This window comes from Capsicum annuum, chromosome 1 (assembly GCF_002878395.1).
Source record: "Capsicum annuum cultivar UCD-10X-F1 chromosome 1, UCD10Xv1.1, whole genome shotgun sequence".
Classification (NCBI taxonomy): Eukaryota; Viridiplantae; Streptophyta; class Magnoliopsida; order Solanales; family Solanaceae; genus Capsicum; species Capsicum annuum.
In genome coordinates this window covers 204,185,097-204,200,604 of record NC_061111.1, presented here as the reverse complement: position 1 = coordinate 204,200,604, position 15,508 = coordinate 204,185,097, and the positions used below count along the sequence as shown (strand labels likewise).

The 15,508-nt window shown below is 31.1% G+C and overlaps 1 pseudogene; it reads left to right on the top strand.

The window, feature by feature from the left end:
* The first annotated feature begins 291 nt into the window (after nucleotides 1-291).
* The window catches only part of LOC107842811, an 18,482-nt pseudogene continuing 3,265 nt past the window's right edge, over nucleotides 292-15,508 (top strand).

The following is a 15,508-nucleotide window of genomic DNA, read 5'->3' as shown; positions in this document are numbered from 1 at the left end:
ATTTATACAAGTGTTTAGAAATATCTAGAAGATTCTGACTAACTCAACAACCTCACCATCACAGCTCTTATACAACTGATATTATTTAACTAACTAACTAACCGACTCATAACTAACTTAAGAAAACAGTAATCCTAATGGAGTAGTAAAAACATATCAATGGAACAGTGAATTTAACAAACTAATCCCAAATATTTTCAACAGAAGCGTACCCAACAATCGTTATAAATTAGGACATATATATTTTGTTTAAAATATCAATTTATTTCTTGAAATATTTTGAGCTAAATTATGTACTTCATGAAAATACAGGAATGGACCCTAAAGAGAAAGCTAAACCCTGAAGTGTATGGATCTCCTGAATCAGCAATCACAAAAGAGTCAATTGAACTTGAAATAGGAGGATTTATGACTGTTGAAGAGGATAAACAAATCATTTGGCTTTTTGAATTGTATGAAAAACAAATTATTATATATGTTTTGAAATTGGATCCTTTTATTTGCACAAATGGATTTTCTTGAGGTCACTCTTTAAAACCATGTGGTGAAAATAATCCACAGACAAGTTTCCTTCTACATGATTATATAGGGCGATTGGCAAGAATGAAGTCCATAAGGTGTGGTCTTGTATATTTGACCCAGCTTAGTAAATGGTTTAACCTTCGTTACCCATCAAACATAAATTTGCTTTGCCTATGAGCCCAGAGTTCAAGGCATTACAATATAGTGAATCTTCTCAATTTGCCACAACTTCTGCCTCATAGGAAAAAGTTGCATGCATTGCTCAATTGTTCACATCTCAATACAACTGAAACTCCCACCCTGATCAATAGGCAACACATTATATTATATTTACTTTTGTAACTTACTTGAATGGTCTCGTATTCTTGCCTCATAACAACACGAAATCAATGCACACATTATAACTAGAACTTATTTCTGATGGGCAACATGTGTCATTTTTTAAAAAATTTGATAAGGGGGTCAAAAATTCAAGATTGTACCTTATGGTATCCTTTTTTCTGTTATAAGCTTTTACTTCTGATAATTTAATTCTTGAGATACACATAACCAATGCAGGCAGTTGAACAAAAGAAGTTGTTCATCCTAGATTATCATGATTTGTTATTGCCATATGTGAACAAAGTGAATGAACTTAAAGGGACAGTAATTTATGGATCAAGAACTTTGTTCTTCTTGACACGTGATGGCACATTGAGACCATTGGCTATTGAGCTAACTAGGCCACCAGTAGATGACAAGCCTCAATGGAAGCAATTTTATGTCCCAAATACTTGGAATGCCACTGGTGCTTGGCTGTGGAAATTGGCTAAAGCTCATGTTCTTGTTCATGACTCTGGCTATCACCAACTTGTTAGTCACTGGTAAGGGATGGTGATACATGAACTCCGCTAATGAGTTTTGAGCTATATACAACGTTTCAGTAAAGATTTTTTTGAACTATCAGGTCATCTAAAAGATATTTAAAACTAATTAGGTCTTCGTAAAAGATTAGGGGTGCCACTATTTTATGTATACAATACACCTAGCACCAACTATAAAATTGAATAGGAACAATGGATAGTCAATTAGTTTTCGATTAATTTAATAAGGTTTTTTATTGACAAATAAGTTCCATTTTTAGTTAAATTTCTTATGCTTGATTTAAATTATATACTACATACAATTATAAGGTAGATCTGTCCCTCCTCACACCGACAATGCATATAACTTAAAAATTCTTTGTTAACTCACTCTTTACATATCAGCTAATAAGAATTTTTGATAAACATCGTAAGTACTTTAGCTATAATCAGCCAAAAGTGATAAGTCAATCACCTACATAAGGTGCAACTTATCACTTTTCAAATTATAAGCAATTTTAGTTTCAGCAAATCAATATATAATAATAAAGGAGGAACATAGACAAGGTGGTGAGGCACCTCTCTATGACCTTCATTTCTATTTATCTTTTTTCTTTTTTTTTGAGATTTTTTTTTATTTTTTTCCTCTATTCTTTTCATGAGTCAATTAATTTGTTTAACAATTAAAATAAATATATCAATTACTATTTCATTTATTCATATTCTTTAATATACAAACTTAATGGTCTTTATTTTCATTACTTCCATGACTTTTGATGATCATAACTCCTAAATTATATTAAGTAATATTCATGATATCCTTTGATGTTTCATATTTTTGTCCTATAAATAGAGGCATTATGAGTATTTTTTTCCTCCATCATCAAGATTAAGTCTATTTCTTTCATTATGTATTGTTTAGAATTTTCATTCTTTAACTTTCATATATAATTTTTACCAAAAAGAAATAAAAATTATTTGTTTATCTTCAAAAAGAGTGTGAATTTGTTGAAGAAGAGACATTCGACATGGTCGATACGTTAGCATATTTGGTCGTTGTTATTCTTTATGGTATTTGTTTCTAACTTGAATATTGTGGATGCCTTCATAGTTTTTGGTGCCCTTTTGCTTTTTATGTTATGATCTTCGTATTCACTTTCTATTGACGGCTGATTCATTTACTTTAAGCTGCTTAATTTGTTTATGACCACATGACATCATACTATAAATACATGTCTTACAATGTAAATGAAGGATTTATATTAGGCAATGCTTGAGAAATCTTCCCGTAGCATCTTTTTAGTATTATTGAATTATTTTTTAATTATTGAAGTGCTTCTAAGCCAAAAATAACTTTTAAACACTTTTACAATGCAAGTGCGAGTATATAAATATCAGCTTAAATATTTATTTGTTTGTCAATTTCAATAATAGGTAGAACTAATATGGAGATGGAAATTCTGAAACTCATCACAATATAGCTTGAGTAAAAATATAAATCATTATCTATAATTTAGATCTAAATCAATTAGTCATAACCATATAGCAGAATTAAAATTTCTCCATCACTTAGAAAATAAAGAGAAGAAAATATATTTATTTTCAAATCTCTTAATTATGTGTAAGAATATGATGTACAAAAATAAAAATTGCTTATAAAAGATCATAGAACTAAACAAATTATAACGAAAAGTTGAATCTACGTTGACAGTCTTAACTCAAGATTAATGCATGTTGCATCATGGATAATCATATAAGTGCTTTTAAAATCTAATTAATATGAAAGAAACTTTTCAACATGAAACAAATAATTAAAAAAAATATACAGAAAAGGTAAAATTTAAATTAAATCCAAACAGGAGAGGGTTTTTTCCTAATAACAAAATATTTTGGTATGTGTAATGAAATCATTTCAAATATTATTTTTCTAATTCCTCTTAATTCTCTTTTCTCTACTTTTCTGCTTTATTTTTTTGTGAATTTAATATATATTGAATGTGGTATTCAATTGAAAAATTTAATGTAATCTTTAATTTCTGTATATATATAAATAAATAGATTTTATTTAGTAAACTTCAACTGGACTATCTTTTTTTATCATAAAGGAGGTGATGTGACACCTCTCTATGACTTACATTCCTAATTTTTTTTCTCATTTTTTTGATGCTTTTTGTTTTTTCATTTTTTGAGATATTTTTTCAGTTTTTTATTTATAACCTATTTAATAAATTACTTTAAAAACCTCACTAAATACAAGTTTAACAATCAATTTAAATCTTTAAAGAGACCTCTTTCTCTTGTCATCCCATATCATGCTAATTACAATGGTTTTTCATATACTTTTCTATGTATTTTTCATATAATCAAAAGTAAAAATATCTTTAAAAAATACCTTTCTTTTTTTTGTTCATGAAAATAAAGTTTCTCTAAGCTCTATTTTTGTAATAAGAATATTTATATTTGATTTCATCAACATACATAATTAAGTTATGTATGTGCATATAAAACTTTATCTCCATTCTTATCTAAATTTATTAAAGAGATCGTTAATAAAAACTTTTTATAATCGCGCGAACCGCGAATAATTTTACTAGTTTAGTTATAAGCAACTTATGACTCCTATGTTTAGAAGACGCATGTTGCTGAAATGAGGATGTTGAAGTGGATGTGTATCCATACTAGGTGTGATAGAATTAGGAATGAGGTTATCCATAATAAGGTGGGAGTAGCCCTCGGGGTGGATAAGATGAGGGAAGCGACATTGAGATAGTTTGGTCATTTGATGAGTTGAGGTGCGGATGCCCCAGTAAGGAGATACGAGAGGTTGGATATAGTAGGTAAGAGGAGGGGCAGAAGTAGGCTAAAGAAATATTGAAGACAGGTGATTAGACAGGACATGATGCATCTTCAGGTTAACGAGGACATGACCTTAGATAGGAGAATATGGAGGTTGTGTATTAGATTAGAAGGTTAGTTGGGTAGAAGTGTTGTCTTGCTTTAGAGTGTGTAGGTTTTCTATCAGATGTTGTTGCTTATTGTGTTTCGATCGCACTATGTGTGGTTGATTATTGTTTCTTTCTTGTAGACTTTGCACTGATCCCATGTTAGTTGATTTATGTTCTTCATTGTTTCTCTATGCTTTGTATCTGAAAATTTTATGGAAAATTTTTTCTCCAAAATATTGCAGGCTAAGAACTCATTGTGCTACAGAGCCATACATTATAGCAACAAATAGACAACTTAGTGCAATGCACCCAATATACAGATTATTGTATCCTCATTTTAGATATACAATGAAGATAAATGCCTTAGCTAGAGAAGCACTTATTAATACCAATGGCATTATTGAGACTTCATTTTTCCCTGGTAAGTATGCAATGGAGTTGAGTTCTTTTGCCTATGATCTTGAATGGAGATTTGATCAGGAGGCACTCCCACAAAACCTTATTAGCAGGTAATAATTCACTATCAGTTATTTCCTTTTTCTACTTGACATATCACCATTTATGTACGAAAACATACCTCAACTATGAGTTTCTACCTTTTCCTATCTGAACTACCACAATCATTCTGGAAGAAAAAGGGAACAGGTAGGAAAAGGGAACAACTGATACTTGAGGTGATAATTCAGGTAGGAAAAGAGAACAGTCACGAGTGCAATAAGAATTTTCGTTGAAGAGATTCGAAATATGAAAACTACACACATGAAGCCAAAAAGGTTCAACATCTGTTGTATTTACATAAAAAATAATTTTAACCACATCGTACTTTTAGACAACCTTATTATCTAAACAAGACATGTTTTGTACATTGGTACTATACAACAATATAAATATTAAAAAATTTAACTTTTTATATATAGTATAATTTTTCGACGAAAAGGGCTTGGATATTGTGCCCCTACTTCCACTAACATGTTATTTTGTGCAAAATTTACAGGGGATTGGTAGAGGAAGATCCAAATGCACCGTATGGATTGAAACTAACAATAGAAGATTACCCTTTTGCTAATGATGGTTTAATACTTTGGGACACACTTAAACAATGGGTAACAGCTTATGTTAACCATTATTATCACAAACAAATCTTATTGAATCTGATAAAGAACTCCAAGCTTGGTGGTCAGAGATCAAAAATGTTGGTCATGGTGACAAGAAATATGACTTAATTGGTATTATCGCAACAATAGTTTGGGTAACTTCTGGCCACCAAGCTGCTGTTAACTTAGCCCTATACAGCTATGCAGGTACACACCTTAACTTTTTAAATTTTCTTCACTTTTCATGTTGGTCATTTCACTTAACATAAAGATTTAAGAGTAAGAAACACACCTAAACTATCTCAGTATTTTGATCTTCATACGTGAACTATTGGGCTTGTGAATTTGCTATCTGAACAATCACTCGAAGATTAGCAAAACACACCTAGACGTTGACTAGCAAATATTTGTCTGCAAACGCTTCTGACATATATAATGACTCTAGTAGCTGACTCATTATTTTTGTGTCTTCAATTGATTTCTTTAAAATCCTAAACTCTCCCCTACTAAGCCAAAGATATTGACAGATGACTGAGGCGAGAGCACAGCTGAGAAGGTCGAGAGGAAGCTGTCAAATGTCGCAATGCAGAACAAAATTAATTCAGACAGTAGTTAGTTTTAATCTTTAACCGCAACTTTTAACCTAATATCAATTAATTTAACTTTGCCACAGTGGAATTATTTTTCTACATAGAGTGCAACGTGACAGAATTTTTAAATAAAAGAGAGGGTATAGTACACACACCATCAGACATTAGTCGAGGTGTGTTTCACTAACCATTGAATGATAGTACACTCTCAAAAGCTAGTTCATAAGGTGAGAATTATCCAAGTTCATATAAGCAGACCACCTATCCATTCTCCAACCAATATGATCGAGACCCTTACTCTAACGCCCCCCCCATCCCACCCCCTTCATGCCAAGGCCCAACTGGAGCATGGATCAAGAGCTTAAACGAGGATTGACCTAGGTAGGAAACTCACACTCCAAAAGTTATCTCATAAGGTGAGGATTATCCAAGTTTATATAAGTAGACCACCAATCCATTCTCCAACCAATGCGAGGCTCTAACTTGCTTAGCCCCCCCCCCCCCCCCCCCCTCCCCACGCCAAGGAACAACTGGTGTGTGGATTGGGAGATCAAATAGGGATGAACTTAGCTCTGATACCATGTAAGATATGGTACTTGGACCTAACTCAATCCTAAAAGCTAGCTCATGAAGGGATAATTACTCAAGTTCATATACACAGGGCACCAGTCTATTCTTTGACCAGTATGGGACTCTAATCCACTCTATGAGTTTCTTTTAGGTAATGTGATAGCGCAGAATTTTTTTTTATATTGTCGGTATATATAAGTTAAATTAAGGGGAGCCTCAGAGCAACAACAAAGCCGTCTTCATGCAACCCAGATGTCATGTATTCGAGTTGTGAAATCAGTCATTGATTCTTATGTCTAGGTAGATTTCTTGGCTACATATATTACACCTCTTAAAGTATGACCCTTCCAAACTAATGGATATTAAGGGCAAAAGGGCAGCCCGGTGCACTAAAGCTACCGCTATATACGGTGTCTGGGGAAGGGCCTCACTATAATGGTGTATCGTACGCAGCCTTACCTTGCATTTCTGTCAGAAGCTGTTTCCAAGGCTTGAACCCATGAGCTCCTAGTCACATGGCAGCAACTTTACCAGTTACTCCAAGGCTCCCCTTCTAGATGGATATTAAGCATTTTAATATTTTATAATATTATTTTGCTTTATTTGTTTGCTAGTGAGATGTGGGATGCTCATTTATTTTTGAGCATAAGTTCCCTTAATTATTTTTAAGTTATATTTTTTATGCAGTAACTTCTTTTAGCCATGCACTTCCATTGCTGGATTTGTCTATGATTAAACGACACTTTATGCCCCTCCATACGTTCCACTATTTGGGAGATGAAGCAACTATTTCTCATTCATCATAGTTAGTGGTGGAAGAATGTAGACATAAGTTTCATGTAACTCTTATAACATCCACCATTATTCTACCTCTTTATTTTTATAACCTTTGTAACTCTTGTAACTTTTATGCCATTCATCTACTACATTTATCTTCCTATTCATTGCATGGAAGATTTCTTCACCTATAAATAGAGGTGGTCTTACATGGTTTTTTTTTTTTTTTTACATATACACAAGATAATATAGAGTTTACAAAATTTAGTAAAAAAGAGAGTTTATTAGTCGAAGGGAGGTGCTCTTTTTGTGGAGCTTTAAACTCAACTCTTGTCCAGAGTTGTTGAGTTGTTCTTTGTGAGAAAAGTTGTTGCATCCTGGAGGGGACAAGTCAAGAAGATTACTGCTCGACAAGTGAAAATATTTGTTGCAGTGGGCTTGAATCTCCTTAAAGAGAGCGAGATATCCGCGCCTCAACCGAAGACGAAGAAGAAGATAATTTTTATTTTCTTCACTTGTAATTTTCAGTTGTAATATTATTGTAATTTCACCAACAATTTTACGGAGATTCAAGCCCAACAACTGAAATTCCGCGGATGTCAAGTTGGGAGATCTTAACAAGCCATTTCGGTTCAATGGTACTCGCTTTAAGAGGTGGAAGGGTAAAATATTTTTCTGCTTAAGTCTTCTCAATATCTCCTATGTGTTAACTCAGAAAAATCCTAATAAAGTAGATAACTCTGCTATGACCGACGATGAACTTATCTCTCTTCAAGAGAAAGTTGAATAATATGATGGTGACTCCTAAAAGTGTTGATATTTTTTACTTAATTGTCTATCTGATAATTTTTATGATTATTATGATAGAACTTACTCTAGTGCAAAGAAAATTTAGAAAGTCTTGCAGAGTAAGTATGACACTGAAGAGGCGGGAGCAAAAAAATATGCTGCTAGCAGATTTTTTCATTTTCAAATGGTGAACAACAAGTCAGTGGTAGACCAAGCTTAGGATTTCATAATGATTGTTGGAGAGCTCAGGTCCGTGGAAGTCAAAATTGGAGATAACCTTATTGTTTGTGGCATGATTGATAAACTTCCATCTTCATGGAAGGAATTTCAAACTACTATACCACACAAGCAAAAAAGAAAACTTCTCTTGAAACTTTGATAATGAGAATCTGCATGGAAGAAGAGGCAAGGAGTCAAGATGTACTTTTGCAAACAGAAGAGAACAACATCACACCGAAGGTAAATTTAACTTTTTTGAATAATACTTCCCCTGGAACTAACAAAAATACTACTTTGAAGCATAAGAAGAAAAAATTGAAGAAAAATAATGATAGATATCCCAAGGAAAATAATGGTGGAAACAACCAAGCAAAAAATTAACATGTACAACAAAAAGGAACGTGCTTTATCTGTGGCAAAAGTGGACATATTGCTCGATTTTGCAAATTTAAAAAACGTGGGCCTACACCTCAGGCAAATGTTATCGAAGAACCATTTGTGGCAATGATAACAGACATTACAATGGTGGAGAATGTTGATGGATGGAGGACTGATTTTGGTGCAAATCGTTATGTCTGTTATGACAAAGACTGATTTAAAAAATATACTAATTTTGAGGATCCCAAAATATCATGCTTGAAGATTCACACACAACTCAAGTACTTTGAATGGGTGATATCGAGTTGAGTTTTACTTCTGGAAAGGTATTTATACTAAAAGATGTACTTTACACTCCCTCCATGAGAAAAAAATTAATTTTCAGTTTTCTTCTTAATAAAGAAGGCTTCAAACATATTATTGAATCTGATTAGTATGTAATTGTGAAAATAATATTTTTGTGGGAAAGAGGTATGCATGTGATGGTATGTTCAAGTTGAATGTTGAAATGAATAAAACATCTACTTTTGTTTATATGCTTTCTTCAACTAATTTTTGGCATACTCATTTGTGTCATATAAATGATCGTTATGGGAGAATCATGAGTAGTTTAGGATTAATTTCAGTGATAAAAAAGAACTTTAAAAAATGTGAGGTTTGTAGTAAAGCCAAAATCACAAAAAAAAAAAACTTATTTTCAAGTTGAAAGAAAAATTGATTTATTAGAATTAGTTCATAGTGATATTTGTAAACTTGGTGAAATTTTAACTCGTGGAGAAAATAGATATTTTATTAGTTTTATCTATATTTTTTTAAGTTTACATATGTTTACTTAATGAAAAATAAAAGTGATGCATTTGAGAATTTTAAAACTTTTCTCTATGAAACTGAAAATCAGTTTAATAGAAAAAATAAAAAGAATAAGAAGTGATAAAGGCCGTGAATAGGAATCACATGAGTTCAATTCTTTTGTTAGATCATTAGGTATAATTCATGAACTCCTCCTCCTTATTCTCCTGCATCGAACGGTATAGCGGAAAGGAAGAATAGAACTTTGGTTGAGTTGACTAATGTCATGTTAATTGAGTCTTGTACACCTTTAAGTTTTTGGGGGAAGTTCATTTGTCTACTTGCTATGTGCTGAATCATGTGCCTCATAAAAAGACCAAACTAACACCTTTTGAGTTGTGGAAAGGTAATAAGTCAAATTTGGGTTATCTAAGAGTTTGGGGTTGCTTAGCCTATGTAAGGTTAATGGACCCTAAAATCTCCAAGTTGGGTAAAAAAGTTACTACTTGTGTTTTTCTTGGTTATGCTTCAAATAGTACAGCCTATAGATTTTTTAATCTTGAGGATGGTGTGATAATAGAATCTGATAATGCTATTTTTCATGAAAATAAATTCTCTTTTGATTCTAAAAATAATGGGCTTCTAAGAACTAAAGAAAATATTTTGTAACTATCTAGTTCTTCTACTTCTACTTCTACTTTAAAAAATAAAAAATAAAATGATGATTTTGAATTAAGAAGAAGTAAACGAGCTAAAGTAAAAAAAGATTCTGGTCCTGATTATTATGTTTTTAACATTGGAGATGACCCTCTCACTTTAAATGAAGTTTTGTCTTCACATAATGCTATTTTCTGGAAAGAGACTGTAAATGATGAAATGGAATCACTAATTTCCAATAAAACTTGGAAACTAGTTGATTTACCTCCGTATTGTAAAATAATTGGATGTAAATGGGTCTTACGTAAAAAATTAAAATAGGATGGATCTGTTGATAAATATAAGACTAGGCTAGTGGCTAAAGATTTTAAGCAACTAGAAGGCCTAAAATATTTCGATATTTTTTCTCTGGTAACGAGAATTACATCCATTAAAATTTTAGTTTCTATTTTGGCAATTTTTTATTTACAAATTCTTCAAATGGATGTAAAAATTATTTTTTTAAATGGAGATCTAAATAAGGAGATTTACATGAAACAACCCGAGTGTTTTGTTGAGGCTGACCAAGAAAGCAAAGTGCGTAAACTTAATAAATCCCTATATGGCTTGAAACAGGCACCAAAGCAATAGCATGAAAAGTTTGATTCCTACATGATTGATATGGATTTAAAATATATGAGTGTGATAAGTGCATATACATAAGTCTTGGAATAATTCACATATTATTATTTGTCTATATGTTGATGATTTATTGATCTTTGGCTCTAATATGAATGTTATTGGAGAAACTAAAAATATTCTTAGAAACCATTTTGATATGAAAGATCTTGGTGAGGCAAATTTTATTCTAGGAATAAAAATAACTAGAACATGTGATGAAATTTTTCTTGACCAGTCACATTATGTTGAGAAATTATTGAAAAATATAATTTCCTTGATTGCAATCATGTTATAACTCAATTTGATTCTAGTGCTCACTTGTTTCCCGTTGAAAGTGAAAATGATGTTATAAATCAAAAGGAATATGCTAGCATAATTGGAAGTTTGAGATATGTAACTGATTGCACTAGGCCTGATATTGCATATGCAGTAGGAGTACTTAGCAAGTTTACTAGCAAGCCAGGTAATGAATATTGATATGCTATAACAAAAGTAATGAGATATTTAACTGGAACAAAAAATTGTGGCTTGTTCTATAAAAAATATCTTGTTGTACTTGAAGGCTTTTGTGATGCGGATTGGAACACTTTATCGGGTGATTCCTTATCCACTACTGATTATATTTTTACTTTGGGTGGTGGTGCCATTTGTTGAAAGTCTAAAAGCAAAGTATAATTGCTAACTCTACCATGGACGCTGAACTAATTGCTTTAGCTTCAGCTAGTGAGGAAGCGAATTGGTTGAGAGATTTGTTATTTCCAATACCTTATTTTGAAAAACCAATTCCTCCTATTTTAATTCATTATGATAGCACCGCTGTAATTGGTAGAGTTCAAAACCATTATTACAATGATAAATCCAGGCCTATAAGGATAAAACACAGTAATCTGAGATCATATTTGACAAATGATACCATTAATGTTGATTATGTCAAATCTTGTGATAATCTTGTAGATCTATTGACTAAGGCCTTAGCAAGAGAAAAGGTCTGTAGTACATCTAGGGGGATGGGACTAAAGCCTATTGAAACTTGAGTCATATGTAAGAAAACCCAATCTGGGGGAGTAGAGATCCTATAACCAAGTTCAATGGAAAAAACGAATCACATGATGACTTATTGTGAAAAATGCACTATTTTTTTATCCCTTCCTATGGTGTGAGTGCATATTAACCTGTAATGTGAGTGAGGTTAAGTTTAAAAAAATCTTAATAAAAATCTGTAGCTCGTATGAGTGGGGTGCTAAATTACAGGAGTACTCTCGGCGGATTTCACCTATGTGAGTGTGGAGGTAGGTCGCTTCCTATGAGAATTAGGCTTATTCTCAAAGAAACTCATTAAAACCGGGATAACACAAGGCTGTAATGTGTTGGCTATAAAACTCATGTCAACACCTTGACTATTATGTGTAAGCAGTAACTTTTTATTTTTTCCAAAGCAGTCATAGTTTAAGTCTGAGACCACTACGACTCTGGAGTAAAAATTACTGTTTTACTAAGTAGAGGTTCAATATAGATCACACTTTTATTATGCATGATAGTCTTCCTTCGGCTAGTAGACTCTCTTGAATTAATATTAAAATGAGTGGAGGATTGATGGATATTAAGCATTTTAGTATTTTATAATATTATTTTTCTTTATTTGTTTGTTAAGTGGGATGTGGGCTGCTCATTTATTTTTTTTAGCATAAGTGCCCTTAATTATTTTTAAGTTATATTTTTTGTGCAGTAACTTCTTTTAGCCATGCACTTCCGTTGCTGGATTTGTCTATGATTAAACGGCACTTTATGCCCCTCCATACGTTCCACTATTTGGGAGGTGAAGCAACTATTTCTCATTCATACTTGTGTCTTTAAACATCATAGTTAGTGGTGGAAGAATGTGGACATAAGTTTCATATAACTTTTATAACATCCACCATTATTCTACCTCTTTATTTTTGTAACCTTTGTAACTCTTGTAATCTAACTTTTGTAACTCTTGTAACTTCTATGCCATTCATCTACCACGTTTATCTTCCTTTTCATTGCACGGAAGATTTCTTCACTTATAAATAGAGGTGGTTTTGAATGATTTTTTTTTTACACATGCACAAGATAATATAGATTTCATAAAAGTTAGTAAAAAAAGAGAGTTTATTAGCTGAAGGAAGGTGTTCTTTTTGTGGAGCTTTGAACTCAACTCTTGTCCAGAGTTGTTGAGTTGTTTGTGAGAAAAGTTGTTGTATCCTGGAGGGAATAAGTCAAGAAGATTACTACTGGACAGGTGAAAATATTTGCTGCAATGGGCTTGAATCTCTTTAAAGAGAGCGAGATATCCGCGCCGTAGCCGAAGACAAAGAAGAAGATAATTTTTATTTTCTTCACTTGTAATTTTCAGTTGTAATATTATTGTAATTTCCCAACACAAACTCTAAACGTGCGATGCTTCATGCATCGGACTGGCCTTTAGTATATAATTAAGTTAAATCATTTCAAAAGAGTGTAATTAACTTCTAAAGACCGAAGATATAATTTATGTGTATTATAAACTAGTGAAATTTGTCGCGCTTCGCACGGTTTTAAAATGAATTAGTAAATTTTTTAGAAAACATCCTTTATGATTTTAGTTCTATTAGTTGACGGAATTCTATTTTTTGAGTTAGTTGAAAGAAAATAATGTGAGCTCAACAGACATTATTTGATTTTAATTTAAGTGCTTATTTAATAGATAGTGTAACTTTTAATTTGGGGATCTAAATAAAAAATTCAGACAAATTTAAAAAGTTGCTTATGCATTCGGCCTAAATGAAATTCATTGTTGATCTCATCTTCACTGTCGTTATCACTTTTGATTGCTATCAGAAATAAATTAGCTTCTAAAAGATGAAACATAATAAAATCAAGATATTGAGTTCCTTTTCACCAATTTGCTCTAGAAATATTTCTAATTCAATCTGAAAGTTTTATGATGTATACAACATTTAAATAAGGATATTTTAGATAAAGACCTTAATTTTTAAAATAAAATTCGTTAATTCAAGTACCCAAGCATAAAACACAAGGGAGTATCATAAAGCTTTAAATACATAGAGACATCATCAAAAACGTCTAATTATTGCTTGACATGCATCAAATAAAAAAAGATAACTACGTGAGGTTGGTCAACTTCACAATTAAAGATCAGGGTGGAGTGGCAAATATTTTCATCCTTTTTCAGAAATTTTAGGTTCGAGCCTTGAGCATTAGGTCGCTTTTGATTGGGAGCGTTTTATCTCCATAATAAATTTTTCAACGCGAATCAAGATTAATTGTCTCTAACATAATTGTCGAACACTGAATAAGATATAAAAAATATCAAAGACAAACTATTTTCTTGCTACCTTTAAATAATAATGTTCAGTTAATAAATACATAAAAATTAAGATGTCAACTTGCAAAAAATAACAAATCAAAAATAAATTAAAAAACATTGTAAACAAAATTAAAAAAAATCAACACTACACACTAATTGTAGAAATTAAGAGGGAGAAGAAGAAATAGAGAAAAAATCTGCACATAAAATTATGTTAATGAAAAATAAAAAGAAAAATAACAAACATAGAAAAATTTGAAGATAATTATAAAATGTTCAACAAATAAAATATTCAGATAAAGAAAATTAAGTATGTCATTTATTTAGAATTGAAGAGAATACAATTTAATATGAGGATCCAAGACTTCCATGCATACTATATAACAAATATATCCACAAACAAACAGGGAAACTTGAGTACACAAACAAAACATGAACACCCAATGCCCATTGTATACATGCAGTTGCCAATTGTCATTCTTCTTATTTATTATAAAACATGTAGAAATTTTATATGATAATCTAAATTTACTGCTTACATAAATTTGTTCGTATTTTATATAATTGCAAAGTAATCTGTTGATTCACAAAAACAAATTAATATAAATTCATTTGAGATAAAAGAATAATTTTTTATAAATATACATTCAAAGAAGAAAATAACCACTTAAAATAAAATTTGACTTACTGCATAAATTGTTAACCACAATATATTCTCTGAAAATACTAATCATAGTCTGAAAACAATGCAAATAAAATGTAAAAAGAAAAGATAGAGTACAGTTATGTTTTATGTAAACGATTCAAAAAAAACTTTTTATAGTGATAAATTGATCATCGAAGAGCCAATTGAGGACCTTATTTAGCAACGAATGTTAATACTTGAAATCTTTAATGATTTGATAAATAAAACGTAAATAATTCATGACTCTTTAATGTCTCCTTTGAAGGCCAAAAAATAAAACGTTTTACCCGTATTAGTAACTCATATTCAATGCATTAAATTTTATTAATAAACATAAGTTTTCAAAAGAACCAAAAATATTGTACTATATTGTGGTTTCATTTGTATGAGTCAAGCGGAGGAAACTCAAAAATTTTAACGTAATTATTAGAATTCAGAAAGTCATTCATTTTGTCTTTATTGTAACTATATGATTATTATTTAATTTATAATTAATTAGATATTTATAATAATAATAAAAAATATCAATAAATAAATAAATAAATAAAAATGATAGCCTTAAAAATATGTCACATCATCAAATGCCTTACCTTCCTTTATATATATATATATATATATATATATATATATATATATATATATATATATATAGATAGAGAG